Source organism: Pristiophorus japonicus, unplaced genomic scaffold (genome assembly GCF_044704955.1).
Source record: "Pristiophorus japonicus isolate sPriJap1 unplaced genomic scaffold, sPriJap1.hap1 HAP1_SCAFFOLD_49, whole genome shotgun sequence".
Lineage (NCBI taxonomy): Eukaryota > Metazoa > Chordata > Chondrichthyes > Pristiophoridae > Pristiophorus > Pristiophorus japonicus.
Window position 1 is genome coordinate 5,108,308 of NW_027254395.1, and position 17,771 is coordinate 5,126,078.

General features: G+C 44.7%; 15 non-coding genes across 15 annotated transcripts; all 15 read left to right on the top strand.

The window, feature by feature from the left end:
* Positions 1-85: 85 nt before the first annotated feature.
* Positions 86-167, top strand: trnas-gcu (transfer RNA serine (anticodon GCU)). The gene has a single exon. It is a non-coding gene; the product is annotated as a tRNA-Ser (tRNA).
* Positions 168-2,095: 1,928 nt separating this feature from the next.
* On the top strand, positions 2,096-2,184 carry trnar-ucg (transfer RNA arginine (anticodon UCG)). The gene is given in 2 exon segments: positions 2,096-2,132; positions 2,149-2,184. It is a non-coding gene; the product is annotated as a tRNA-Arg (tRNA).
* A 245-nt stretch (positions 2,185-2,429) lies between these two features.
* trnas-gcu (transfer RNA serine (anticodon GCU)) lies at positions 2,430-2,511 on the top strand. The gene has a single exon. It is a non-coding gene; the product is annotated as a tRNA-Ser (tRNA).
* A 1,928-nt stretch (positions 2,512-4,439) lies between these two features.
* On the top strand, positions 4,440-4,528 carry trnar-ucg (transfer RNA arginine (anticodon UCG)). The gene is given in 2 exon segments: positions 4,440-4,476; positions 4,493-4,528. It is a non-coding gene; the product is annotated as a tRNA-Arg (tRNA).
* A 245-nt stretch (positions 4,529-4,773) lies between these two features.
* Positions 4,774-4,855, top strand: trnas-gcu (transfer RNA serine (anticodon GCU)). The gene has a single exon. It is a non-coding gene; the product is annotated as a tRNA-Ser (tRNA).
* Positions 4,856-6,783: 1,928 nt separating this feature from the next.
* trnar-ucg (transfer RNA arginine (anticodon UCG)) lies at positions 6,784-6,872 on the top strand. The gene is given in 2 exon segments: positions 6,784-6,820; positions 6,837-6,872. It is a non-coding gene; the product is annotated as a tRNA-Arg (tRNA).
* A 245-nt stretch (positions 6,873-7,117) lies between these two features.
* On the top strand, positions 7,118-7,199 carry trnas-gcu (transfer RNA serine (anticodon GCU)). The gene has a single exon. It is a non-coding gene; the product is annotated as a tRNA-Ser (tRNA).
* A 1,928-nt stretch (positions 7,200-9,127) lies between these two features.
* Positions 9,128-9,216, top strand: trnar-ucg (transfer RNA arginine (anticodon UCG)). The gene is given in 2 exon segments: positions 9,128-9,164; positions 9,181-9,216. It is a non-coding gene; the product is annotated as a tRNA-Arg (tRNA).
* Positions 9,217-9,461: 245 nt separating this feature from the next.
* trnas-gcu (transfer RNA serine (anticodon GCU)) lies at positions 9,462-9,543 on the top strand. The gene has a single exon. It is a non-coding gene; the product is annotated as a tRNA-Ser (tRNA).
* A 1,928-nt stretch (positions 9,544-11,471) lies between these two features.
* trnar-ucg (transfer RNA arginine (anticodon UCG)) lies at positions 11,472-11,560 on the top strand. Its single transcript is given in 2 exon segments — positions 11,472-11,508; positions 11,525-11,560. It is a non-coding gene; the product is annotated as a tRNA-Arg (tRNA).
* Positions 11,561-11,805: 245 nt separating this feature from the next.
* On the top strand, positions 11,806-11,887 carry trnas-gcu (transfer RNA serine (anticodon GCU)). The gene has a single exon. It is a non-coding gene; the product is annotated as a tRNA-Ser (tRNA).
* A 1,928-nt stretch (positions 11,888-13,815) lies between these two features.
* trnar-ucg (transfer RNA arginine (anticodon UCG)) lies at positions 13,816-13,904 on the top strand. The gene is given in 2 exon segments: positions 13,816-13,852; positions 13,869-13,904. It is a non-coding gene; the product is annotated as a tRNA-Arg (tRNA).
* Positions 13,905-14,149: 245 nt separating this feature from the next.
* Positions 14,150-14,231, top strand: trnas-gcu (transfer RNA serine (anticodon GCU)). Its single transcript has one exon. It is a non-coding gene; the product is annotated as a tRNA-Ser (tRNA).
* A 1,928-nt stretch (positions 14,232-16,159) lies between these two features.
* Positions 16,160-16,248, top strand: trnar-ucg (transfer RNA arginine (anticodon UCG)). Its single transcript is given in 2 exon segments — positions 16,160-16,196; positions 16,213-16,248. It is a non-coding gene; the product is annotated as a tRNA-Arg (tRNA).
* Positions 16,249-16,493: 245 nt separating this feature from the next.
* trnas-gcu (transfer RNA serine (anticodon GCU)) lies at positions 16,494-16,575 on the top strand. Its single transcript has one exon. It is a non-coding gene; the product is annotated as a tRNA-Ser (tRNA).
* Positions 16,576-17,771: the final 1,196 nt, after the last annotated feature.

Genomic DNA, 17,771 nt, shown 5'->3' on the forward strand with positions numbered 1-17,771 from the left:
GCTGTGAAGTGGACTTTCTTGCACATTATTTCTGTTTGGATACAAAAAGCAGGAGATTGAATGGCTGACGATATCTTATAGCAGAGACGAGGTGGCCGAGAGGTTAAGGCGATGGACTGCTAATCCATTGTGCGCTGCACGCATGGGTTCGAATCCCATTCTCGTCGTCGTTGGCTTGCAGCTTAACTACTTTTTGACATTCACATTTCATCTCATCTCCAAAGTCCCCTTTTACTTACAGGGTTGCTGTACTTTCCTCATGTCATGTCTCAAATTAATAATATATTCGTCAAAAGGAGAACAGTTGCAGTACAATGGCGAGGGGCACTAATTCGATAGGTATCTGAGAGACAGCACATGCACGATGGGCCATAATATCATTTCTCACCACCGTCAGAATCTGAGAGCTGCGCTTTTCACTGTCGGCGGCTCGTTGGTCCACGGTTATGATTCTCCCTTCGGAATGATCACATTTGAAATGCGAGAGTCACGGGCCAAATCCAGGACGAGCCCCGCCATGTTTTACTCAAATTTCTGCTTCTAACAGCCGCTCGACATGTGAGAAAACAGACGTATTTCACGTTAAAACGTGTGATTTTACGCCGATGTTCCCTTAGCATCCAAATCCCAGAGCAAAATGAAACCCGCCAAACTGAGTAAAGTTAAAATATCTCAGAGGTACTCGGCTCTGTGACTCGTTGGATAACCGAAAGCCTTGTTTGGTTCCGGCCGATACTTGATCAGTATATCTTCCTGTCTGTACGCATAAGTTCACCTCAATTGGGATAAGCATACATTCAGCGTCAATCTCCACCTCTGCCCTGAATATGAGAGCGTCCTGGTTCTCTAGAGCTGAAAAGATGAGAGAAGCTGCTTTTTGAATTCGTCCCTTGGCTGCCGATTTCAAAGCATACAGGAAATCAATCCGGGCTGGCAAAGCTGCCTGGTCTGATTAAAAGGCGGTGATACCCTATATTGTAAGCATGTTCTCGTCGTCTGGCCTCAACATTAGGTTCAACGTATCGGATGATAAGCACCGCTCCTATTGTCTGTTAATGGTTCTGCTATTCCCACTAACACTTCCTCTGGACCATCCTTTGTTACGTTATTGCCCGATTACCACCCACTTTGCCTTTCTCCATTGTGCCATGTATTATTTAATCACTCCTTCGTTCCGCTGCATCACAAACGTTCCCATTTGACATTTCTCGCTGCGTATTTTTTCCAGGCGCTATTTTTGTTGAAAACATCTGTAATCTTTAAATTTTTCCTGAAATATCGGAATTATTATCCGACAGAACGTGAAACCGGATTCTTCCTCCACAAAATCTGCACGACCTGCCGAGTTTTACATATTTATCTGTTTTTATTCATTCTATTTCCGTGTCCCTTTTAAGGGGATTTGCTGTCTGTCCAAGATCATTCTCTGTCTCTGTAAAATGGTGTGCTATCAGACCCTCATCATTCTGTGTCTGTTTCAAAGGGATGTGCTGTCCGTCCCGGATTTCCAATTTGAAATTTCAAAACCTGCCTTTGGAGGTTAAGGAATAGTAGTTTGTTTGTGTGTTTCAGACCGGGCTGGTTTTACGTCCTTCCCTCCATCCTTGTCTATCACCTGTGGCTTCAATAACAGTCTCTGCGCCGCGTGGTCCTGAGCCCCATTGCACAATTGCCTTCAGGGATGATCGAAATCTCATTTTATTCTTTTAAAAGGGAACTGCTGTCAGTCAAGGGTCATTCTGCATCTGGGTAAAAGGGATGTCCTTGCAATCCCGGATCATTCTGTGTCTGTTTAAATGGGCTGGTTGTCAGTTCCGGTTCATAATCTTTCCCTTTAAAACTGATTTTCTCATAAACCCGGGTCATCCTGTATTGTTTGAGAAGGAGTATGATTTCAGCTGCAATGACCGAATTGTTAAACTATAGTGTTCCAATTTACATTGGGGTTGCCTGCGCCGGTGCGCACCCAGATCGCAGTGCATCTGTTCATTCACTCGAAATATGCTCATATTTTCCTGAATCCACTGCTTGATATTGCAGTTGCCCCGAATTTGCTCGCAATATATACAACAACACAATGAATGCTGCTTGCAGCGGCCGCGTGGCCTAATGGATAAGGCGTCTGACTTCGATGACAACCGCAAAGTTATCAGAAGATTGCAGGTTCGAGTCCTGCCGCGGTCAACTTAGCTCGCTACGAGACATTTTATATTCTTTGTTGTGATTCTGCCGAGAAACCAACCATCTCTTCCAGTCACTCACCTGAAGTGAAGGAAGGCTGTTTGCTCAAAGAATCTCATGGCAAGTTTTCATCATTGTCGATCTGCATGCACGGGCAGAGCAAGCTGTGAAGTGGACTTTCTTGCACATTATTTCTGTTTGGATACAAAAAGCAGGAGATTGAATGGCTGACGATATCTTATAGCAGAGACGAGGTGGCCGAGAGGTTAAGGCGATGGACTGCTAATCCATTGTGCTCTGCACGCATGGGTTCGAATCCCATTCTCGTCGTCGTTGGATTGCAGCTTAACTACTTTTTGACATTCACATTTCATCTCATCTCCAAAGTCCCCTTTTACTTACAGGGTTGCTGTACTTTCCTCATGTCATGTCTCAAATTAATAATATATTCGTCAAAAGGAGAACAGTTGCAGTACAATGGCGAGGGGCACTAATTCGATAGGTATCTGAGAGACAGCACATGCACGATGGGCCATAATATCATTTCTCACCACCGTCAGAATCTGAGAGCTGCGCTTTTCACTGTCGGCGGCTCGTTGGTCCACGGTTATGATTCTCCCTTCGGAATGATCACATTTGAAATGCGAGAGTCACGGGCCAAATCCAGGACGAGCCCCGCCATGTTTTACTCAAATTTCTGCTTCTAACAGCCGCTCGACATGTGAGAAAACAGACGTATTTCACGTTAAAACGTGTGATTTTACGCCGATGTTCCCTTAGCATCCAAATCCCAGAGCAAAATGAAACCCGCCAAACTGAGTAAAGTTAAAATATCTCAGAGGTACTCGGCTCTGTGACTCGTTGGATAACCGAAAGCCTTGTTTGGTTCCGGCCGATACTTGATCAGTATATCTTCCTGTCTGTACGCATAAGTTCACCTCAATTGGGATAAGCATACATTCAGCGTCAATCTCCACCTCTGCCCTGAATATGAGAGCGTCCTGGTTCTCTAGAGCTGAAAAGATGAGAGAAGCTGCTTTTTGAATTCGTCCCTTGGCTGCCGATTTCAAAGCATACAGGAAATCAATCCGGGCTGGCAAAGCTGCCTGGTCTGATTAAAAGGCGGTGATACCCTATATTGTAAGCATGTTCTCGTCGTCTGGCCTCAACATTAGGTTCAACGTATCGGATGATAAGCACCGCTCCTATTGTCTGTTAATGGTTCTGCTATTCCCACTAACACTTCCTCTGGACCATCCTTTGTTACGTTATTGCCCGATTACCACCCACTTTGCCTTTCTCCATTGTGCCATGTATTATTTAATCACTCCTTCGTTCCGCTGCATCACAAACGTTCCCATTTGACATTTCTCGCTGCGTATTTTTTCCAGGCGCTATTTTTGTTGAAAACATCTGTAATCTTTAAATTTTTCCTGAAATATCGGAATTATTATCCGACAGAACGTGAAACCGGATTCTTCCTCCACAAAATCTGCACGACCTGCCGAGTTTTACATATTTATCTGTTTTTATTCATTCTATTTCCGTGTCCCTTTTAAGGGGATTTGCTGTCTGTCCAAGATCATTCTCTGTCTCTGTAAAATGGTGTGCTATCAGACCCTCATCATTCTGTGTCTGTTTCAAAGGGATGTGCTGTCCGTCCCGGATTTCCAATTTGAAATTTCAAAACCTGCCTTTGGAGGTTAAGGAATAGTAGTTTGTTTGTGTGTTTCAGACCGGGCTGGTTTTACGTCCTTCCCTCCATCCTTGTCTATCACCTGTGGCTTCAATAACAGTCTCTGCGCCGCGTGGTCCTGAGCCCCATTGCACAATTGCCTTCAGGGATGATCGAAATCTCATTTTATTCTTTTAAAAGGGAACTGCTGTCAGTCAAGGGTCATTCTGCATCTGGGTAAAAGGGATGTCCTTGCAATCCCGGATCATTCTGTGTCTGTTTAAATGGGCTGGTTGTCAGTTCCGGTTCATAATCTTTCCCTTTAAAACTGATTTTCTCATAAACCCGGGTCATCCTGTATTGTTTGAGAAGGAGTATGATTTCAGCTGCAATGACCGAATTGTTAAACTATAGTGTTCCAATTTACATTGGGGTTGCCTGCGCCGGTGCGCACCCAGATCGCAGTGCATCTGTTCATTCACTCGAAATATGCTCATATTTTCCTGAATCCACTGCTTGATATTGCAGTTGCCCCGAATTTGCTCGCAATATATACAACAACACAATGAATGCTGCTTGCAGCGGCCGCGTGGCCTAATGGATAAGGCGTCTGACTTCGATGACAACCGCAAAGTTATCAGAAGATTGCAGGTTCGAGTCCTGCCGCGGTCAACTTAGCTCGCTACGAGACATTTTATATTCTTTGTTGTGATTCTGCCGAGAAACCAACCATCTCTTCCAGTCACTCACCTGAAGTGAAGGAAGGCTGTTTGCTCAAAGAATCTCATGGCAAGTTTTCATCATTGTCGATCTGCATGCACGGGCAGAGCAAGCTGTGAAGTGGACTTTCTTGCACATTATTTCTGTTTGGATACAAAAAGCAGGAGATTGAATGGCTGACGATATCTTATAGCAGAGACGAGGTGGCCGAGAGGTTAAGGCGATGGACTGCTAATCCATTGTGCTCTGCACGCATGGGTTCGAATCCCATTCTCGTCGTCGTTGGATTGCAGCTTAACTACTTTTTGACATTCACATTTCATCTCATCTCCAAAGTCCCCTTTTACTTACAGGGTTGCTGTACTTTCCTCATGTCATGTCTCAAATTAATAATATATTCGTCAAAAGGAGAACAGTTGCAGTACAATGGCGAGGGGCACTAATTCGATAGGTATCTGAGAGACAGCACATGCACGATGGGCCATAATATCATTTCTCACCACCGTCAGAATCTGAGAGCTGCGCTTTTCACTGTCGGCGGCTCGTTGGTCCACGGTTATGATTCTCCCTTCGGAATGATCACATTTGAAATGCGAGAGTCACGGGCCAAATCCCGGACGAGCCCCGCCATGTTTTACTCAAATTTCTGCTTCTAACAGCCGCTCGACATGTGAGAAAACAGACGTATTTCACGTTAAAACGTGTGATTTTACGCCGATGTTCCCTTAGCATCCAAATCCCAGAGCAAAATGAAACCCGCCAAACTGAGTAAAGTTAAAATATCTCAGAGGTACTCGGCTCTGTGACTCGTTGGATAACCGAAAGCCTTGTTTGGTTCCGGCCGATACTTGATCAGTATATCTTCCTGTCTGTACGCATAAGTTCACCTCAATTGGGATAAGCATACATTCAGCGTCAATCTCCACCTCTGCCCTGAATATGAGAGCGTCCTGGTTCTCTAGAGCTGAAAAGATGAGAGAAGCTGCTTTTTGAATTCGTCCCTTGGCTGCCGATTTCAAAGCATACAGGAAATCAATCCGGGCTGGCAAAGCTGCCTGGTCTGATTAAAAGGCGGTGATACCCTATATTGTAAGCATGTTCTCGTCGTCTGGCCTCAACATTAGGTTCAACGTATCGGATGATAAGCACCGCTCCTATTGTCTGTTAATGGTTCTGCTATTCCCACTAACACTTCCTCTGGACCATCCTTTGTTACGTTATTGCCCGATTACCACCCACTTTGCCTTTCTCCATTGTGCCATGTATTATTTAATCACTCCTTCGTTCCGCTGCATCACAAACGTTCCCATTTGACATTTCTCGCTGCGTATTTTTTCCAGGCGCTATTTTTGTTGAAAACATCTGTAATCTTTAAATTTTTCCTGAAATATCGGAATTATTATCCGACAGAACGTGAAACCGGATTCTTCCTCCACAAAATCTGCACGACCTGCCGAGTTTTACATATTTATCTGTTTTTATTCATTCTATTTCCGTGTCCCTTTTAAGGGGATTTGCTGTCTGTCCAAGATCATTCTCTGTCTCTGTAAAATGGTGTGCTATCAGACCCTCATCATTCTGTGTCTGTTTCAAAGGGATGTGCTGTCCGTCCCGGATTTCCAATTTGAAATTTCAAAACCTGCCTTTGGAGGTTAAGGAATAGTAGTTTGTTTGTGTGTTTCAGACCGGGCTGGTTTTACGTCCTTCCCTCCATCCTTGTCTATCACCTGTGGCTTCAATAACAGTCTCTGCGCCGCGTGGTCCTGAGCCCCATTGCACAATTGCCTTCAGGGATGATCTAAATCTCATTTTATTCTTTTAAAAGGGAACTGCTGTCAGTCAAGGGTCATTCTGCATCTGGGTAAAAGGGATGTCCTTGCAATCCCGGATCATTCTGTGTCTGTTTAAATGGGCTGGTTGTCAGTTCCGGTTCATAATCTTTCCCTTTAAAACTGATTTTCTCATAAACCCGGGTCATCCTGTATTGTTTGAGAAGGAGTATGATTTCAGCTGCAATGACCGAATTGTTAAACTATAGTGTTCCAATTTACATTGGGGTTGCCTGCGCCGGTGCGCACCCAGATCGCAGTGCATCTGTTCATTCACTCGAAATATGCTCATCTTTTCCTGAATCCACTGCTTGATATTGCAGTTGCCCCGAATTTGCTCGCAATATATACAACAACACAATGAATGCTGCTGGCAGCGGCCGCGTGGCCTAATGGATAAGGCGTCTGACTTCGATGACAACCGCAAAGTTATCAGAAGATTGCAGGTTCGAGTCCTGCCGCGGTCAACTTAGCTCGCTACGAGACATTTTATATTCTTTGTTGTGATTCTGCCGAGAAGCCAACCATCTCTTCCAGTCACTCACCTGAAGTGAAGGAAGGCTGTTTGCTCAAAGAATCTCATGGTAAGTTTTCATCATTGTCGATCTGCATGCACGGGCAGAGCAAGCTGTGAAGTGGACTTTCTTGCACATTATTTCTGTTTGGATACAAAAAGCAGGAGATTGAATGGCTGACGATATCTTATAGCAGAGACGAGGTGGCCGAGAGGTTAAGGCGATGGACTGCTAATCCATTGTGCTCTGCACGCATGGGTTCGAATCCCATTCTCGTCGTCGTTGGATTGCAGCTTAACTACTTTTTGACATTCACATTTCATCTCATCTCCAAAGTCCCCTTTTACTTACAGGGTTGCTGTACTTTCCTCATGTCATGTCTCAAATTAATAATATATTCGTCAAAAGGAGAACAGTTGCAGTACAATGGCGAGGGGCACTAATTCGATAGGTATCTGAGAGACAGCACATGCACGATGGGCCATAATATCATTTCTCACCACCGTCAGAATCTGAGAGCTGCGCTTTTCACTGTCGGCGGCTCGTTGGTCCACGGTTATGATTCTCCCTTCGGAATGATCACATTTGAAATGCGAGAGTCACGGGCCAAATCCCGGACGAGCCCCGCCATGTTTTACTCAAATTTCTGCTTCTAACAGCCGCTCGACATGTGAGAAAACAGACGTATTTCACGTTAAAACGTGTGATTTTACGCCGATGTTCCCTTAGCATCCAAATCCCAGAGCAAAATGAAACCCGCCAAACTGAGTAAAGTTAAAATATCTCAGAGGTACTCGGCTCTGTGACTCGTTGGATAACCGAAAGCCTTGTTTGGTTCCGGCCGATACTTGATCAGTATATCTTCCTGTCTGTACGCATAAGTTCACCTCAATTGGGATAAGCATACATTCAGCATCAATCTCCACCTCTGCCCTGAATATGAGAGCGTCCTGGTTCTCTAGAGCTGAAAAGATGAGAGAAGCTGCTTTTTGAATTCGTCCCTTGGCTGCCGATTTCAAAGCATACAGGAAATCAATCCGGGCTGGCAAAGCTGCCTGGTCTGATTAAAAGGCGGTGATACCCTATATTGTAAGCATGTTCTCGTCGTCTGGCCTCAACATTAGGTTCAACGTATCGGATGATAAGCACCGCTCCTATTGTCTGTTAATGGTTCTGCTATTCCCACTAACACTTCCTCTGGACCATCCTTTGTTACGTTATTGCCCGATTACCACCCACTTTGCCTTTCTCCATTGTGCCATGTATTATTTAATCACTCCTTCGTTCCGCTGCATCACAAACGTTCCCATTTGACATTTCTCGCTGCGTATTTTTTCCAGGCGCTATTTTTGTTGAAAACATCTGTAATCTTTAAATTTTTCCTGAAATATCGGAATTATTATCCGACAGAACGTGAAACCGGATTCTTCCTCCACAAAATCTGCACGACCTGCCGAGTTTTACATATTTATCTGTTTTTATTCATTCTATTTCCGTGTCCCTTTTAAGGGGATTTGCTGTCTGTCCAAGATCATTCTCTGTCTCTGTAAAATGGTGTGCTATCAGAGCCTCATCATTCTGTGTCTGTTTCAAAGGGATGTGCTGTCCGTCCCGGATTTCCAATTTGAAATTTCAAAACCTGCCTTTGGAGGTTAAGGAATAGTAGTTTGTTTGTGTGTTTCAGACCGGGCTGGTTTTACGTCCTTCCCTCCATCCTTGTCTATCACCTGTGGCTTCAATAACAGTCTCTGCGCCGCGTGGTCCTGAGCCCCATTGCACAATTGCCTTCAGGGATGATCTAAATCTCATTTTATTCTTTTAAAAGGGAACTGCTGTCAGTCAAGGGTCATTCTGCATCTGGGTAAAAGGGATGTCCTTGCAATCCCGGATCATTCTGTGTCTGTTTAAATGGGCTGGTTGTCAGTTCCGGTTCATAATCTTTCCCTTTAAAACTGATTTTCTCATAAACCCGGGTCATCCTGTATTGTTTGAGGAGGAGTATGATTTCAGCTGCAATGACCGAATTGTTAAACTATAGTGTTCCAATTTACATTGGGGTTGCCTGCGCCGGTGCGCACCCAGATCGCAGTGCATCTGTTCATTCACTCGAAATATGCTCATCTTTTCCTGAATCCACTGCTTGATATTGCAGTTGCCCCGAATTTGCTCGCAATATATACAACAACACAATGAATGCTGCTGGCAGCGGCCGCGTGGCCTAATGGATAAGGCGTCTGACTTCGATGACAACCGCAAAGTTATCAGAAGATTGCAGGTTCGAGTCCTGCCGCGGTCAACTTAGCTCGCTACGAGACATTTTATATTCTTTGTTGTGATTCTGCCGAGAAGCCAACCATCTCTTCCAGTCACTCACCTGAAGTGAAGGAAGGCTGTTTGCTCAAAGAATCTCATGGCAAGTTTTCATCATTGTCGATCTGCATGCACGGGCAGAGCAAGCTGTGAAGTGGACTTTCTTGCACATTATTTCTGTTTGGATACAAAAAGCAGGAGATTGAATGGCTGACGATATCTTATAGCAGAGACGAGGTGGCCGAGAGGTTAAGGCGATGGACTGCTAATCCATTGTGCGCTGCACGCATGGGTTCGAATCCCATTCTCGTCGTCGTTGGCTTGCAGCTTAACTACTTTTTGACATTCACATTTCATCTCATCTCCAAAGTCCCCTTTTACTTACAGGGTTGCTGTACTTTCCTCATGTCATGTCTCAAATTAATAATATATTCGTCAAAAGGAGAACAGTTGCAGTACAATGGCGAGGGGCACTAATTCGATAGGTATCTGAGAGACAGCACATGCACGATGGGCCATAATATCATTTCTCACCACCGTCAGAATCTGAGAGCTGCGCTTTTCACTGTCGGCGGCTCGTTGGTCCACGGTTATGATTCTCCCTTCGGAATGATCACATTTGAAATGCGAGAGTCACGGGCCAAATCCCGGACGAGCCCCGCCATGTTTTACTCAAATTTCTGCTTCTAACAGCCGCTCGACATGTGAGAAAACAGACGTATTTCACGTTAAAACGTGTGATTTTACGCCGATGTTCCCTTAGCATCCAAATCCCAGAGCAAAATGAAACCCGCCAAACTGAGTAAAGTTAAAATATCTCAGAGGTACTCGGCTCTGTGACTCGTTGGATAACCGAAAGCCTTGTTTGGTTCCGGCCGATACTTGATCAGTATATCTTCCTGTCTGTACGCATAAGTTCACCTCAATTGGGATAAGCATACATTCAGCGTCAATCTCCACCTCTGCCCTGAATATGAGAGCGTCCTGGTTCTCTAGAGCTGAAAAGATGAGAGAAGCTGCTTTTTGAATTCGTCCCTTGGCTGCCGATTTCAAAGCATACAGGAAATCAATCCGGGCTGGCAAAGCTGCCTGGTCTGATTAAAAGGCGGTGATACCCTATATTGTAAGCATGTTCTCGTCGTCTGGCCTCAACATTAGGTTCAACGTATCGGATGATAAGCACCGCTCCTATTGTCTGTTAATGGTTCTGCTATTCCCACTAACACTTCCTCTGGACCATCCTTTGTTACGTTATTGCCCGATTACCACCCACTTTGCCTTTCTCCATTGTGCCATGTATTATTTAATCACTCCTTCGTTCCGCTGCATCACAAACGTTCCCATTTGACATTTCTCGCTGCGTATTTTTTCCAGGCGCTATTTTTGTTGAAAACATCTGTAATCTTTAAATTTTTCCTGAAATATCGGAATTATTATCCGACAGAACGTGAAACCGGATTCTTCCTCCACAAAATCTGCACGACCTGCCGAGTTTTACATATTTATCTGTTTTTATTCATTCTATTTCCGTGTCCCTTTTAAGGGGATTTGCTGTCTGTCCAAGATCATTCTCTGTCTCTGTAAAATGGTGTGCTATCAGACCCTCATCATTCTGTGTCTGTTTCAAAGGGATGTGCTGTCTGTCCCGGATTTCCAATTTGAAATTTCAAAACCTGCCTTTGGAGGTTAAGGAATATTAGTTTGTTTGTGTGTTTCAGACTGGGCTGGTTTTACGACCCTCCCTCCCTCCTTGTCTATCACCTGTGGCTTCAATAACAGTCTCTGCGCCGCGTAGTCCTGAGCCCCACTGCACAATTGCCTTCAGGGATGATCGAAATCTCACTTTATTCTTTTAAAAGGGAACTGCTGTCAGTCAAGGGTCATTCTGCATCTGGGTAAAAGGGATGTCCTTGCAATCCCGGATCATTCTGTGTCTGTTTAAATGGGCTGGTTGTCAGTTCCGGTTCATAATCTTTCCCTTTAAAACGGATTTTCTCATAAACCCGGGTCATCCTGTATTGTTTGAGAAGGAGTATGATTTCAGCTGCAATGACCGAATTGTTAAACTATAGTGTTCCAATTTACATTGGGGTTGCCTGCGCCATTGCGCACCCAGATCGCAGTGCATCTGTTCATTCACTCGAAATATGCTCATCTTTTCCTAAATCCACTCCTTGATATTGCAGTTGCCCCGAATTTGATCGCAATATCTACAACAACACAATGAATGTTGCTGGCAGCGGCCGCGTGGCCTAATGGATAAGGCGTCTGACTTCGATGACAACCGCAAAGTTATCAGAAGATTGCAGGTTCGAGTCCTGCCGCGGTCAACTTAGCTCGGTACGATACATTTTATATTCTTTGTTGTGATTCTGCCGAGAAACCAACCATTTCTTCCAGTCACTCACCTGAAGTGAAGGAAGGCTGTTTGCTCAAAGAATCTCATGGCAAGTTTTCATCATTGTCGATCTGCATGCACGGGCAGAGCAAGCTGTGAAGTGGACTTTCTTGCACATTATTTCTGTTTGGATACAAAAAGCAGGAGATTGAATGGCTGACGATATCTTATAGCAGAGACGAGGTGGCCGAGAGGTTAAGGCGATGGACTGCTAATCCATTGTGCTCTGCACGCATGGGTTCGAATCCCATTCTCGTCGTCGTTGGATTGCAGCTTAACCACTTTTTGACATTCACATTTCATCTCATCTCCAAATTCCCCTTTTACTTACAGGGTTGCTGTACTTTCCTCATGTCATGTCTCAAATTAATAATATATTCGTCAAAAGGAGAACAGTTGCAGTACAATGGCGAGGGGCACTAATTAGATAGGTATCTGAGAGACAGCACATGCACGATGGGCCATAATATCATTTCTCACCACCGTCAGAATCTGAGAGCTGCGCTTTTCACTGTCGGCGGCTCGTTGGTCCACGATTATGATTCTCCCTTCGGAATGATCACATTTGAAATGCGAGAGTCACGGGCCAAATCCCGGACGAGCCCCGCCATGTTTTACTCAAATTTCCGCTTCTAACAGCCGCTCGACATGTGAGAAAACAGACGTATTTCACGTTAAAACGTGTGATTTTACGCCGATGTTCCCTGAGCATCCAAATCCCAGAGCAAAGTGAAACCCGCCAAACTGAGTAAAGTTAAAATATCTCAGAGGTACTCGGCTCTGTGACTCGTTGGATAACCGAAAGCCTTGTTTGGTTACGGCCGATACTTGATCAGTATATCTTCCTGTCTGTACGCATAAGTTCACCTCAATTGGGATAAGCATACATTCAGCGTCAATCTCCACCTCTGCCCTGAATATGAGTGCGTCCTGGTTCTCTAGAGCTGAAAAGATGAGAGAAGCTGCTTTTTGAATTCGTCCCTTGGCTGCCGATTTCAAAGCATACAGGAAATCAATCCGGGCTGGCAAAGCTGCCTGGTCTGATTAAAAGGCGGCGATACCCTATATTGTAAGCATGTTCTCGTCTTCTGGCCTCAACATTAGGTTCAACGTATCGGATGATAAGCACCGCTCCTATTGTCTGTTAATGGTTCTGCTATTCCCACTAACACTTCCTCTGGACCATCCTTTGTTACGTTATTGCCCGATTACCACCCACTTTGCCTTTCTCCATTGTGCCATGTATTATTTAATCACTCCTTCGTTCCGCTGCATCACAAACGTTCCCATTTGACATTTCTCGCTGCGTATTTTTTCCAGGCGCTATTTTTGTTGAAAACATCTGTAATCTTTAACTTTTTCCTGAAATATCGGAATTATTACCCGACAGAACGTGAAACCGGATTCTTCCTCCACAAAATCTGCACGACCTGCCGAGTTTTACGTATTTATCTGTTTTTATTCATTCTATTTCCGTGTCCCTTTTAAGGGGATTTGCTGTCTGTCCAAGATCATTCTCTGTCTCTGTAAAATGGTGTGCTATCAGACCCTCATCATTCTGTGTCTGTTTCAAATGGATGTGCTGTCCGTCCCGGATTTCCAATTTGAAATTTCAAAACCTGCCTTTGGATGTTAAGGAATAGTAGTTTGTTTGTGTGTTTCAGACCGGGCTGGTTTTACGTCCTTCCCTCCCTCCTTGTCTATCACCTGTGGCTTCAATAACAGTCTCTGCGCCGCGTAGTCCTGAGCCCCACTGCACAATTGCCTTCAGGGATGATCGAAATCTCACTTTATTCTTTTAAAAGGGAACTGCTGTCAGTCAAGGGTCATTCTGCATCTGGGTAAAAGGGATGTCCTTGCAATCCCGGATCATTCTGTGTCTGTTTAAATGGGCTGGTTGTCAGTTCCGGTTCATAATCTTTCCCTTTAAAACGGATTTTCTCATAAACCCGGGTCATCCTGTATTGTTTGAGAAGGAGTATGATTTCAGCTGCAATGACCGAATTGTTAAACTATAGTGTTCCAATTTACATTGGGGTTGCCTGCGCCGGTGCGCACCCAGATCGCAGTGCATCTGTTCATTCACTCGAAATATGCTCATCTTTTCCTAAATCCACTCCTTGATATTGCAGTTGCCCCGAATTTGATCGCAATATATACAACAACACAATGAATGTTGCTGGCAGCGGCCGCGTGGCCTAATGGATAAGGCGTCTGACTTCGATGACAACCGCAAAGTTATCAGAAGATTGCAGGTTCGAGTCCTGCCGCGGTCAACTTAGCTCGCGACGAGACATTTTATATTCTTTCTTGTGATTCTGCCGAGAAACCAACCATCTCTTCCAGTCACTCACCTGAAGTGAAGGAAGGCTGTTTGCTCAAAGAATCTCATGGCAAGTTTTCATCATTGTCGATCTGCATGCACGGGCAGAGCAAGCTGTGAAGTGGACTTTCTTGCACATTATTTCTGTTTGGATACAAAAAGCAGGAGATTGAATGGCTGACGATATCTTATAGCAGAGACGAGGTGGCCGAGAGGTTAAGGCGATGGCCTGCTAATCCATTGTGCTCAGCACGCATGGGTTCGAATCCCATTCTCGTCGTCGTTGGATTGCAGCTTAACCACTTTTTGACATTCACATTTCATCTCATCTCCAAATTCCCCTTTTACTTACAGGGTTGCTGTACTTTCCTCATGTCATGTCTCAAATTAATAATATATTCGTCAAAAGGAGAACAGTTGCAGTACAATGGCGAGGGGCACTAATTCGATAGGTATCTGAGAGACAGCACATGCACGATGGGCCATAATATCATTTCTCACCACCGTCAGAATCTGAGAGCTGCGCTTTTCACTGTCGGCGGCTCGTTGGTCCACGCTTATGATTCTCCCTTCGGAATGATCACATTTGAAATGCGAGAGTCACGGGCCAAATCCCGGACGAGCCCCGCCATGTTTTACTCAAATTTCTGCTTCTAACAGCCGCTCGACATGTGAGAAAACAGACGTATTTCACGTTAAAACGTGTGATTTTACGCCGATGTTCCCTTAGCATCCAAATCCCAGAGCAAAATGAAACCCGCCAAACTGAGTAAAGTTAAAATATCTCAGAGGTACTCGGCTCTGTGACTCGTTGGATAACCGAAAGCCTTGTTTGGTTCCGGCCGATACTTGATCAGTATATCTTCCTGTCTGTACGCATAAGTTCACCTCAATTGGGATAAGCATACATTCAGCGTCAATCTCCACCTCTGCCCTGAATATGAGTGCGTCCTGGTTCTCTAGAGCTGAAAAGATGAGAGAAGCTGCTTTTTGAATTCGTCCCTTGGCTGCCGAATTCAAAGCATACAGGAAATCAATCCGGGCAGGCAAAGCTGCCTGGTCTGATTAAAAGGCGGTGATACCCTATATTGTAAGCATGTTCTCGTCTTCTGGCCTCAACATTAGGTTCAACGTATCAGATGATAAGCACCGCTCCTATTGTCTGGTAATGGTTCTGCTGTTCCCACTAACACTTCCTCTGGACCATCCTTTGTTACGTTATTGCCCGATTACCACCCACTTTGCCTTTCTCCATTGTGCCATGCATTATTTCATCACTCCTTCGTTCCGCTGCATCACAAACGTTCCCATTTGACATTTCTCGCTGCGTATTTTTTCCAGGCGCTATTTTTGTTGAAAACATCTGTAATCTTTAAATTTTTCCTGAAATATCGGAATTATTATCCGACAGAACGTGAAACCGGATTCTTCCTCCACAAAATCTGCACGACCTGCCGAGTTTTACATATTTATCTGTTTTTATTCATTCTATTTCCGTGTCCCTTTTAAGGGGATTTGCTGTCTGTCCAAGATCATTCTCTGTCTCTGTAAAATGGTGTGCTATCAGACCCTCATCATTCTGTGTCTGTTTCAAAGGGATGTGCTGTCCGTCCCGGATTTCCAATTTGAAATTTCAAAACCTGCCTTTGGATGTTAAGGAATAGTAGTTTGTTTGTGTGTTTCAGACCGGGCTGGTTTTACGTCCTTCCCTCCCTCCTTGTCTATCACCTGTGGGTTCAATAACAGTCTCTGCGCCGCGTAGTCCTGAGCCCCACTGCACAATTGCCTTCAGGGATGATCGAAATCTCACTTTATTCTTTTAAAAGGGAACTGCTGTCAGTCAAGGGTCATTCTGCATCTGGGTAAAAGGGATGTCCTTGCAATCCCGGATCATTCTGTGTCTGTTTAAATGGGCTGGTTGTCAGTTCCGGTTCATAATCTTTCCCTTTAAAACGGATTTTCTCATAAACCCGGGTCATCCTGTATTGTTTGAGAAGGAGTATGATTTCAGCTGCAATGACCGAATTGTTAAACTATAGTGTTCCAATTTACATTGGGGTTGCCTGCGCCGGTGCGCACCCAGATCGCAGTGCATCTGTTCATTCACTCGAAATATGCTCATCTTTTCCTAAATCCACTCCTTGATATTGCAGTTGCCCCGAATTTGATCGCAATATATACAACAACACAATGAATGCTGCTGGCAGCGGCCGCGTGGCCTAATGGATAAGGCGTCTGACTTCGATGACAACCGCAAAGTTATCAGAAAATTGCAGGTTCGAGTCCTGCCGCGGTCAACTTAGCTCGGTACGAGACATTTTATATTCTTTGTTGTGATTCTGCCGAGAAACCAACCATCTCTTCCAGTCACTCACCTGAAGTGAAGGAAGGCTGTTTGCTCAAAGAATCTCATGGCAAGTTTTCATCATTGTCGATCTGCATGCACGGGCAGAGCAAGCTGTGAAGTGGACTTTCTTGCACATTATTTCTGTTTGGATACAAAAAGCAGGAGATTGAATGGCTGACGATATCTTATAGCAGAGACGAGGTGGCCGAGAGGTTAAGGCGATGGCCTGCTAATCCATTGTGCTCTGAACGCATGGGTTCGAATCCCATTCTCGTCGTCGTTGGATTGCAGCTTAACCACTTTTTGACATTCACATTTCATCTCATCTCCAAATTCCCCTTTTACTTACAGGGATGCTGTACTTTCCTCATGTCATGTCTCAAATTAATAATATATTCGTCAAAAGGAGAACAGTTGCAGTACAATGGCGAGGGGCACTAATTAGATAGGTATCTGAGAGACAGCACATGCACGATGGGCCATAATATCATTTCTCACCACCGTCAGAATCTGAGAGCTGCGCTTTTCACTGTCGGCGGCTCGTTGGTCCACGATTATGATTCTCCCTTCGGAATGATCACATTTGAAATGCGAGAGTCACGGGCCAAATCCCGGACGAGCCCCGCCATGTTTTACTCAAATTTCCGCTTCTAACAGCCGCTCGACATGTGAGAAAACAGACGTATTTCACGTTAAAACGTGTGATTTTACGCCGATGTTCCCTGAGCATCCAAATCCCAGAGCAAAGTGAAACCCGCCAAACTGAGTAAAGTTAAAATATCTCAGAGGTACTCGGCTCTGTGACTCGTTGGATAACCGAAAGCCTTGTTTGGTTCCGGCCGATACTTGATCAGTATATCTTCCTGTCTGTACGCATAAGTTCACCTCAATTGGGATAAGCATACATTCAGCGTCAATCTCCACCTCTGCCCTGAATATGAGTGCGTCCTGGTTCTCTAGAGCTGAAAAGATGAGAGAAGCTGCTTTTTGAATTCGTCCCTTGGCTGCCGAATTCAAAGCAGACAGGAAATCAATCCGGGCTGGCAAAGCTGCCTGGTCTTATTAAAAGGCGGTGACAGCCTATATTGTAAGCATGTTCTCGTCTTCTGGCCTCAACATTAGGTTCAACGTATCGAATGATAAGCACCGCTCCCATTGTCTGGTAATGGTTCTGCTATTCCCACTAACACTTCCTCTGGATCATCCTTTGTTACGTTATTGCCCGATTACCACCCACTTTGCCTTTCTCCATTGTGCCATGTACTATTTAATCACTCCTTCGTTCCGCTGCATCACAAACGTTCCCATTTGACATTTCTCGCTGCGTATTTTTTCCAGGCGCTATTTTTGTTGAAAACATCTGTAATCTTTAACATTTTCCTGAAATATCGGAATGATTATCCGACAGAACGTGAAACCGGATTCTTCCTCCACAAAATCTGCACGACCTGCCGAGTTTTACATATTTATCTG